General features: G+C 46.9%; 1 pseudogene; it reads right to left on the reverse strand.

Moving 5' to 3' along the window:
• Window positions 1-723, reverse strand: LOC105003487 (annotated as a pseudogene).
• Window positions 724-10707: the final 9984 nt, after the last annotated feature.

Genomic DNA, 10707 nt, shown 5'->3' on the forward strand with positions numbered 1-10707 from the left:
ATGTGGTGGAGCCAAATTGCAGTTTTCTCATTGAGAATGTCTTCTTGGTCTGGGAGAAGAGAATTCTGGAGTAAAGTAGCAGGTTCCCTTTTTAGTAGACACCTCCTGTCTGCTACTGGAACACATCCATTGTATCTTCATCTTCCATCTCCAGCTGTGCAGTTGTGCCTGTTTCACTGATGGGCTGTCAAACTGGAATCTGATCTGCCTCATTGACAAGCCCTGTCGTTCACAGTAGGTTTTCGTTAGTTTACTAAGTGATGTATGCCTCTTAAACTCACCATAGAACCATCCTTCCCCACCACCTTCAAATTAATGTGATCATTGTCCTCAGTCTTGACTCCTTCCTTGGGCTTTTCGCCCACCATGGTGAGCGCTGGGGTCCTAGCTGCCGCTTCACAAAAGAGGCACCGCGTCCGCACAGAATGAGCACACAAGCGGCAGAAGAAGGAGGCCCCTGCCGCTTCTTTTATGTCGGTATGCAGCTTCGCGCACAATGAGTATTGTGACCCAAGCATGTAACCTGCAACAGGAGTCATTTGGATGGTTTTCAGTTCCTCCAGTTGTTTTTCTGGGTACTGCCCTCCCACTTTTGACAGTAGGCGTGACCGTGTGACTTGCCTTGCCCATGAAACATCAGTGGAAATGACATGACGTGTCCGTTCCTGATGGGAGCTTTCAAAGCCAGTGTGCAGCTCCTCTTTTTCCCCATCATGGTGGTCATGGAATCAAGTGTGCAGATGGAAATCAGCCTGGCTCCCCCAGGGACTGCAGGGAGTAGCGGTCCAGTGCTGACCTGTGTTACAGGTGTATTATGGACAGTACAATTAATCTTGATGACATTAAGTTAGGGACGTTAGGCTGCAATTTGTTACCACAGCATAACTTAGCTTTTCTTTACTGATATTGAAATTGCTGCCAGGAAGGGTGCTGCTGTAGCCAAAGGGCTTAGCAGCTGACGTGTGGACAGCAGGGACAGTGTCATTGGGGGCTGAATCACAGAACACAGGAGACTATTTGGCTCTTTCTTAGTTTTCCAAGGATGCTCAGTACAGGACCATCCTTGATGCACAGGAGAGAAGGTAACCCACTACTGAGATGTCTTTGGGTACTAAGGACTCAATCTCTTTGGGAAGGAAAACCCTTTCCTATCTATCTTGTGAGACTTATTGTGTCTTAAAAACTTGCATTTCTCAAACTTGATCACACATCAGAATCCCCAGGAGGGATCGTAACAACACAGACTGTTGGGCCCTACCCGGAGTTTCTGATTCAGTAGGTCTTGGAAGAGGCCCAGGAACTGGCATTTCCAAGAAGTTCCCAGGTGATACTTATGCTGCTGGTCTGGAGACCACACTTTTGAGAACCACTGCTCAAGGGAAGAAGTGTTAGAAGTGGACCTCCCCTTATCTCAGCCACAGTGCCTGCTGGATGGGACACCTGAGTGTCTGCACTCTCTAATCTTTGTGGGATTTCCTTTGTTTGTTTGCATTTTCCTGTGATTTAAATCTTTTAGCCTGTTCCATGTGTGGAACTTTAGCTCCCCAATTTGAAAAGGAATTTTGCAAAGCTATGCCACTATTATCTAGTGGCAACTCTTTGTTTCTACAGCTTGTATAATAATATTGAGTGTTTATAAAGCCTGTGTTCATCCAGAATTGGGTTTTAAAATTTGGTCAGAAGACTTTACTTGAATCACAGCAGTCTTGTAAGAAAATAATAACCCACACATAACGCTGAGAAAGAAATCTTTATTTATGCTAATCCCACTGAGTGTCTCTCTGTGTTGGCTTGTTCCCTCATGAATGCTCATTGAGAAGTCACGGTCTCCTCCTGAAACCCCAGTGAAGCAGGGAGGAGTGGAGTGAGGCAGGGAGGAGCGGGTGTGCAACACTGCCGTCTTCTCAGCTGCCACTTCTGAATTCTATCTCTGTGTTCTTACTCTACCATCAGGCAGAGGCGTACAATGGTTTCCCTTTACAGAGCCAGGACAGTGGTCATCTAGACACTTATGCCAAGGTCGGAGAGACAGAGGCATCTGTGAGTGATGGCCTCTGGGGCCCTTGGGACCGGGAACCAATTTGAGGGACTTCCCTGTCTAAAGGCATGACGTGCGTGTCCATAGCCCCGGGGTCAGAGACTGAATCAAGATGAGTAAGAGGGAGGAGAAGTCAGTGTTTCATTGGGAAAGGGGGAAACTTGTTTATATGCTCCCCTACCTATAAATTAATCTCTCAGAGACAAGACTCACTTTCAGAAAGAACACTTGGTGACATTGATTGATGACAGGCCTTGAATGACCAAAGAATATTAATGAAGTTCCTCTATATGCCTCACTCAGTCATTGTCAGAATATATGACCATATGTATAACCAAATAGCCAGAAGCTTGGTGTCTATCTTAAAAACCCTGCTCTGTGTTCTGGTCTATGTAATATTTTAAAAGGTAGGAGAGTACTTCTATTTATCTTCATGTGTCAGAGTTTGGCACCCGAGCTCAGGAGGCCAATAATCCTACAATCGCTAGAGCACAGTGAACTTGGGACTATGACTTTGCTTTGCCAGGTTTGTATCTGTGCTTTTCATCTACACTGAAATTACAGAAGCCAAGCACTGCCACTACCCACCAATAATTCTTACAAAGATTGCTTTTCAACAATCTGTATGTACTGACCTCTACATGTAGATGCCAACCTGAGAAATACTAACCACTACAAACATCCCGCCGCATATGGGTAGGGAAGTCACATATTATCTGATGTCTCCAAAAATATAGATAGGTGTCACTTTTCTTGTCTTTGCTTCTCCACCTCTGTTCATGTGATGCCTAATAATGAAGAATGACTTTTCACTTGTGCTCATTTGCTGGCTTCTACCTGGATATTAAATCCGTCTAGAATTGAAGACCAGAGAAAGATATTCACTTTGGGGTAATCAATGCAAGTGAAGAAACAATCTACTGGAACCCATTTTATTTATTTGAAGGTGAAAGTTGCTTCTAACAGTTCTTCCAGGGGTGCATCCCACTCTTGATTTCTAAGTGGGTGTGTCAGTTACCTATGGCCACAATAATGCCGTGTAACACACAGCTCTCAGAGCCTCAGTGGCATACAACAATAAACAGGTATGGCTCACATGTCCCGGTGGTCACTGGGGTGGTCCTGCCCGTCTTGGCCAGTCTCACTCACTTCTGTCAACTGACGGAGGCCAGCTTTGGCCAGGCAGCTGAGGCAATTCAGGTCTGTTCCACCTGCCTCCTGCCACATGGATAGCCCAAACTTGTTCTCATGGCTGCAACACAAGAAGGACAGTGGACAAGGCTCCTCGAGGCTTAGGCTCAGAACTGGCATGTCATCATTTCTGTGGCATTCTTTCAGCCTCAGAAAGTCACAAGACCAGTTCACGTTCAAGGAAATGAAGAAGCAAGTTCTGCCTCTTGTGAGAAGAACTGAAAAGCCATGTCAGTGTGTTTGGCTGTAGACAAAAAAGTAAAGGATTCGGAACCATAAAATGCAGTAAATCTTTCATAGTGAAATCCTCCCCAAATTATAGTTCTGGCCAGGATTTGGTGGTTGCTTAAGAGATACACTTCCATTACCCTCCTTAAATACCTGTGGTAAAGTGTGGAGGTAGTCAATCACATCTTCTCTTGAGGCTGATGTTTCAGAATGTTTGTACAGAGGAGACCTTACATAAGTCCTCAGCATACCGTTATCACTACCATGATTGTCGCCACAGGGGAGCTCCTAACTAGAGTTATTTGCCGAAGAGCATCCAGTGACTGAACATCCAGCAGTGGACAGAAAACGGTAGCTTGTTGAAAATCCTGGTGGGGTGGGAAAGGGGCCCAAAAGCAGCTGGAAGAGAAGAGTGTTGTCATGAAAGAGTCTTGGGAGCTTGTGTAAAGTGTGAAAGTGTTAGTTGCTCCACCATATCCAACTCTGCGACCTCATGGACTATAGCCCACCAGGTTCCTCTGTCCATGCAATTCTCCAAGCAAGAATACTGGAGTGGGTTGCCATTTTCTTCTCCAGGGGATCTTCCTGACCCAGGGATCGAATCCAGGTCTCCTGCATTGCAGGCAGATTCTTTACTGTCTGAGCCCCCAGGGAGCTTGTAGTAAATATTTTTCTTAATATTTATTTATTTGGCTACACTAAGTCTTAGTTGTGGCACACAAGATCTTCATTGCATCATGCAGGATCTTTGTGGCACACAGACTCTAGTTGTGTCTCTTGAGCTTTGGAGCACATGGACTCAGTATTTGTGGCGCATGAGCTCAGCTGCTTCATGACAGGTGGGATCCCTGTTCCCCAACCAGGGACTAAACCCATGTCCCCCACACTGCAAGGCAGACTCCCAACCGCTGGACCACTGGGAAGTCCCCATAGTAAATAATGTTTGAGAAGGATCAGGGTGAGGTACAGTTGAGGGAGCAACTAGATGGCTCCAGTCTATTCTTCCTGGGGAGCCTCCATCAGAAAGCAGGAGAGGAATTTGATTTCCACAGCCTCTGGCTTCCTCCTGGCAGAATCAGAGATGACTGGCATGAGTTGTGTTGGAGTCCCCTTAAGCACTTAGCTGGCAAACTTGATTTTCACCCCAGGCTGTGGCTATTTCCTGTGGCCAACAGAGAAAAGCCCCATAATCATTTCTGGATTCTTTTCCATGGAGTTGCTCTGAGGCAATCTTACCACATAAGTCCAGCTAAGTCTCTGGGCACTCGCTAAAAGGTATCACCCATACCCTTTGATTGGGCTTCCCTGATAACTCAGCTGGTAAAGAATCTGCCTGCAATGCAGGAGACTCCAGTTTGATTCCTGGGTCGTGAAGATACACTGGAGAAGGGATAGGCTACCCACTCCAGTATTCTTGCCTGGGGAATTCCATGGACTGCAAGAGTAGGACACAACTGAGTGACTTTCAAAAAAAAAAAAAAAAATACCCTTTGACAGCTGGCCCATCCTAACACGTAACACGGAGTGTGGACGTTGGTTGTACCATGCTGGGGGTGTGAATGTCAAGGTTGGGGATGGGGCGGTTGGCAGAGAGGAGAGCTCTACCACTTGCTAATGAGGTGAAAGGAATCCCTTAATGGTATTGTAATCCTTCTGGCTTACTCTGGATATAAGCTGTCTACTTACTGCTGAATCTACTCAAATACTGAAGCATGCATTCCTGGTCCCACTGGAGCACACAGCAGTCATCACCTTAACACTGCTTCTCACACCTGACTGAAGAAGAACAAGGGTAGGAACTGTGTTAACTGTCGAACATGGTGAGAACCACTGAAGATGACGTGGTTAACCAGCTGAGGCTTGATGCTCCTGGTGCTCCCGGAGGAAGTCTGAAATGCCTGTTGGCCCATGGCTTCAGGCAGACTTGGAAGCTGTGCAGGAGCTGAGATGGATGTCTGCTCGCATCCGTGTCAGGGAGGGAGGGCACCCAGGCCAGGCCAGGCGCCCTCACCGCAGCTGACATGCTTGGAGATTGTTCTCTGTGCACGGGCTCCAGGATCACCAGCCCCAGGCTCTGCTACTTCTGCAGTTCATTTCTAGAGACCTCATTTCTCCACAATCAAAATGGCACACACAACCAGCCTCTTGTGCTGAGGGCTGAGGAGGGTGCCTGGCACAGAGTACAGTAGTGGGGTTTAGAACCTGCTCAGTGGGACAGAGTCTACACGGCGTTCATGCAAGGCTTTCAGTGACACATCTGAAGAGAAGTTGTGCAACAAGGGAAGAGAGTGGATTTCCTGGTGGCTCAGTGGTGAAGAATCCACCTGCCAATGCAGGAGATATGGGTTCGATCCTTGATCCAGGGAGATCCCACACACTGTGGAGTAACCAAGCCGCTGTGACACAACTATTTGAGACTGCACTCTAAGACCCACAACTCCTAAAGCCCACGTGCCCTGGCGCCCCTACTCCGCAAGAAAAGCCACCGCAATGAGAAGCCTGCACACAGCAACTAGAGAGTGGCCCCCATTCTCTACAAGTAGAGAAAAGCCTGTACAGCAACAAAGACCTGGCACAGCCAAAAATAAGACTATTAAAAAAAAAAAAAAAAAAAGGGAATAGAGGAGCTCTGTGTTGCCCCAGGAGGAAGGGGGTCTAAGTTCTAAGCCAAAAATCCAACAACCAGCACACAACACATAGTTTTTTTTAAAGATATTTTGATGTGGACTATTTTTAAAGTCTTTATTGAATTTGTTACAACACAGCTTGTTTTATGTTTTGGTTTTTTAGCAATGAGGCATGTGGGATCTTAGCTCCCCACCCAGGGATCAAACCCACACTGCCTGCATTGGAAGGCGCAGTCTTAATCACTGGACGACCAGGGATGTTCTCCCACTCAACACATTTAAATGGCACCCCACATGAGACAGGGACCAGGAGCTAAGTTCATTCAGCTAAGTCAACAAAGTAGATGTTTGTTCAACTAAATAAAGCCTGAGTGAGCACTGCTGGTCCCTCTGTGAGGGTGCTTGTTAAGGGATGTGTAGGCATCCTGAGGTCCTCGCCAAGGCTGAGACTGTTGTTTCCACTTCCTCTGAGCCCTCCAGCTCACGTCATTCATCTGTGCAACCTGGCGTGTCAGCTCCCCCTAGTGGCCAGTGGTGAACACACCCACGCATGAGCCAGTCGAGTTACGAAATCAGTGTATCTATAAGCACTTTTCACAAATCAAATCAATCAGAAATCTCAAGGTTGAACCATGCATAATAAATGGTAAAGTTCATGAACTTTACATATATATTTGTGTGTGTGTGCACACGCATGCACTCCAGGTCTCAAAGTAAGGTGTATTTGTTACAGGTTAGCATTAAAAAGTTTGTAAAACCTATGTCACACATGATGGAACCAGGCCTTCCATAGTTGTGGTTCCTCGTGGCAAGGAGGAACCATCCTCAGGCACCCCTTCTGTTGACTCATTCTGAGTCAGGGATTTGGTGGGGGGTAACACAAAAGCTGGAGAGGGCACAATCCTTCCTTATTGAGGAGAGAACAACATAGGTGGTAGACAGCCACAAACACGTGAAAGAAAGAAAATGGAGTTACAGAGCAGCAGGCCCCTGGGAAGGATGCAGCAGGCAGAGCGGGGAGGCGGGAGGCCCGGGAAGACTGGCCCAGAGCCGCATCCTGAAGGAAACCCAGGGCATGAAAGCGCGAGAAGAAAAGGGATTTTACCTCACAGCAGGCTGTAACTGGAAAGGGCTTGGGGGCTGACGGGGGCGCTGACGCCATCAGCACCTCATTTTTTTCCTAGTAACCCATATTTATATCCTCATGGACTATTAAAAAAGTTTCAAAGTTTATATAGCACATGTCTGTCTCCTTCAAAGTCAGCTTACTTCTCCCTCTCTGTGTTTGACTTCTTATTACGCTTGATTGTTTTTTATTGTGGTAAAATATATATAACATGAAGCTTGCTGTTGTAACTGTTTTTAAGTGTGCATTGAGTACATTCACAATGTTGAATCATCAACCCTATCATCCATTTCTGAAACGTTCTCATCACCCGAAACTGTAACCACTGAGCAATAACTACTCATTTCCTACTCAGCTTTGCCCCTGGTCATGTTAGTTCTACTTTCTATCTCTGAATTAGCCTTTCTAGATATTTAGTGAAATCATGTAACACTTGTCTTTTTGTGTCTGGTGCATTTCACGTAACATAATGTCTTCAAGTTTCATCTGTGTTGTAGCCTGTGTCAGAACTTCATTACTGCTTCTGGCTGAAGAGCAGTCCATTGTATGTGTATGTGACACTCTATTTGTCCATCTATGGATGGCCATCTATGGGTTATCTCACCTCACTTTCAGTGAAGGGACTGAAGTTCTGAGTGGTTCAGGGTCACCCTATTACTCCGTGGGAAGCCGGATCAGAGAGACCGGGTCTCCCGCTTCCCAGGCCAAGACACTGCTCCAGGCTACCAAACATGACACCCTTTTACTTCAGGTTCTCCTCTGGTTTCAAAGTGAAAATAACAACAACAACGAAATCTCATATAGCACTTAACTACATCCCAGGCACTGTTCTGAGTGCCTCATGCACGTTAACTCATTTCCGCGTTACCGTAAGACCCGTGAGGTAGTTGTACAGCATTACTTTCCCCTCTTAACAGATGAGGAAATAAGCACAGAGAGGCTCAGGAACTTGCCCACTGCCACACAGCTATTAAGTGACAAAGCCAGGCCAGGAACCCAGCTCCAAAGTCCCTACACTTAATGACTCTACCCCACTGCCCCCAGCTTTATAGAGAGAAAAGCTTTCTTCACTAAAGCCGCACATCCCAGTTTCTAGTGTTAGAGACTCGATTCCAGGGAAGAAGTCAATCAAAGTGTTCTTTCTCTGAGATTAACTCAGGAAGAAAGTTTATCCCAGAAAAAAAGACTGCAAGTTGAATCTCACCTACCTTTTACACAAACGTCCATGGCTCTAAAGTCTTCATGGGGTCTCAAGGGACAGAGTCTCCTCCCCTGACCTGGATTATCTGGAAACTTCAGAGCAAAGGAACATCCTCCAGGCCTGGAACTGGTTCCCTGAAACATTCTAGACTCCGCCCAGTTAAAGGCACAGGAGTCTGCCCCTGGGGTGCCCTGACTGCTGAGAGTGCAGCTGGTTTTCACGTGCCTCTGAGTGTCACTCTCCAGATTACCACAGCCGCTGGAGTTAGGGTGAAGCCAGTTACCTGCAGAACCCAGAAGAGTCACACAAGTCCCCGACAGCCCTGCCCCAGGTATATTTACATCATGTGACTTGTTGACTAGGAAGATGGAAGCTTCTAGAAAGGAACCCAAAGAGAATCCACAGCTGCTTTCTCCAAGCTTCTTATACTCAGAAAAGCAAGTGCTGAAGAAATCACTCCCATCCGAAGGAGGAGGAAAATTGGAGGGAGTCCCGCTGTCTCCAGTAAAACAAACAAGGACACTTAATTTCCAGGCACTGCCGAGAAGATGTGTTATTAGAAAGTCTGAGTTCCAAGGGACTCTGTGTCCTTGCGGTGTGGCTGTCTGAGTTCTCTAGGTTGTGGTTTCAGCCAGGAAGTCGAAGAACTTCAGCTGATGGGTCAACAAGAACAGAACTTAACCTGCCACAGCACATGGGGCTGTAGCTTTGGTAAGACTGTTAAAGTGTCCTCCCGAAGCAACCAGTTGCTGGCTTCTGACATTTCCTTTGGGGAAGCTACAAAGTGCTAACTCTTCCCAGGTGGCGCTAGTGGTTAAAAAAAAAGAAAAGAAAAAAAGAAAGCCTGCCTGCAATGCAGAAGACACAAGGAACATCAGTTTGATTCCTAAATCGGGAAGATCCCTTGGAGAAGGAAATGGCACCCCACTCCCGTGTTCTTGCCTGGAGAATCCCATGGACAGAGGAGCCTGGTGGGCTACGGTCCCTAGGGTCGCAAAGAGTTGGACACAACTGAGGATGCACAAGTTGCTAAACAGCAAGGAAGGGCACAAACGCTCTGCAATTCTATATTTCTGGCCATTTTGAAGATTTCCTCTTCAATCTTACCCATCCACCCACCTGTATTAACCAAGCTCTCTTGTATCAGAATTCAGATAATACAGAAATCAGGTGATGCAGTCAAGGACGGGGGAACTGCTTTTCCTGCCTCAGATAGGAGACTGCAGCTCCAGAACCATTCTCTGGAACTCAGCATAATGCCTCCCAACCCCGGCTCGCACATACTCCCCATGATCCCCCTCTTGCCCAAGTCTTCACAGATGGGCACCCTTGAGTTTTAAGGAAGCCAAAGACCCTGTCCAGAGGTGAGGTAAGAAGGAATCCATGGCAGTAGGAAATCAGCAAAACCTGTAGGCTCAGCCCCCCGCCAGAAACGTGCAGGCCCCAGAGGAGTCACACAAGCACCCACTTCTCCTGCCCTAGTTATAGCCAGGACCCATTGACCAGGAAGAGAGAAAGTTTAAGAACAAAAGCCAAAGACAGCAGATTCCCTGGTGGCTCAGTAGTAAAGAATCCACCTGCCAATGCAGAAGACAGGGTTCAATCCCTGATCCAGGACGATCCCACATGCTATGGAGCAACTAAGCCTATGCTCCGCAAGTACTGAGCCTGTCTCTAGAACCCAGGAACCTCAATTACAGAGCCCTTGTGCACTAGAGCCCATGCTCCCCAACGAGAAGCCACCGCAGTGAGAAGCCCTCACACTGCAACAAACTTGCCACAACTAGAGAAAAGCTGTGCAGCAAGGAAGACCCAGCACAGCCAAAGATAAATAAATACAATTATTTTTTTAAAAAAACCAAAGAGACTGCACAGCTGCCTTGTCCAAGCCTCTTCTGCTTGTAGCAGCAAGTGATTAGGAAATCATGAGATCACGCTTGTGAAAGATCACGCTTGCAAACTTGCACAGGTGTTCTAGAAACGTTAGCTATTTTGCTAAGCATAAGGGAACTTTTTTCTTTGAGGCAAGATGGTCTTTCACCATCCTAAGTTTTGCTCCCAGAGCAGACAGGCACTCACACAGAAATATCATCTTTCGAGTTACCCCAGGAGCGTGGACAACACAGGCTGGTGGGAATGGACCAAGTTGTGGATATCCTTGTTCAGATTGGATTGTCCACTGCAGCACTGAACCTAGGCATGCTGCTCTAATGGAGAACAGCAAGAAGGTTTTCCTGAGAAATCTGCCACCTGTCTTTGTTGGATGTGAGGATGAAGGAATTAGGATCTGCTGTGA

The sequence above is a fragment of the Bison bison genome, unplaced genomic scaffold (genome assembly GCF_000754665.1).
Source record: "Bison bison bison isolate TAMUID 2011002044 unplaced genomic scaffold, Bison_UMD1.0 scf7180017864469, whole genome shotgun sequence".
NCBI classification, from domain to species: Eukaryota; Metazoa; Chordata; class Mammalia; order Artiodactyla; family Bovidae; genus Bison; species Bison bison.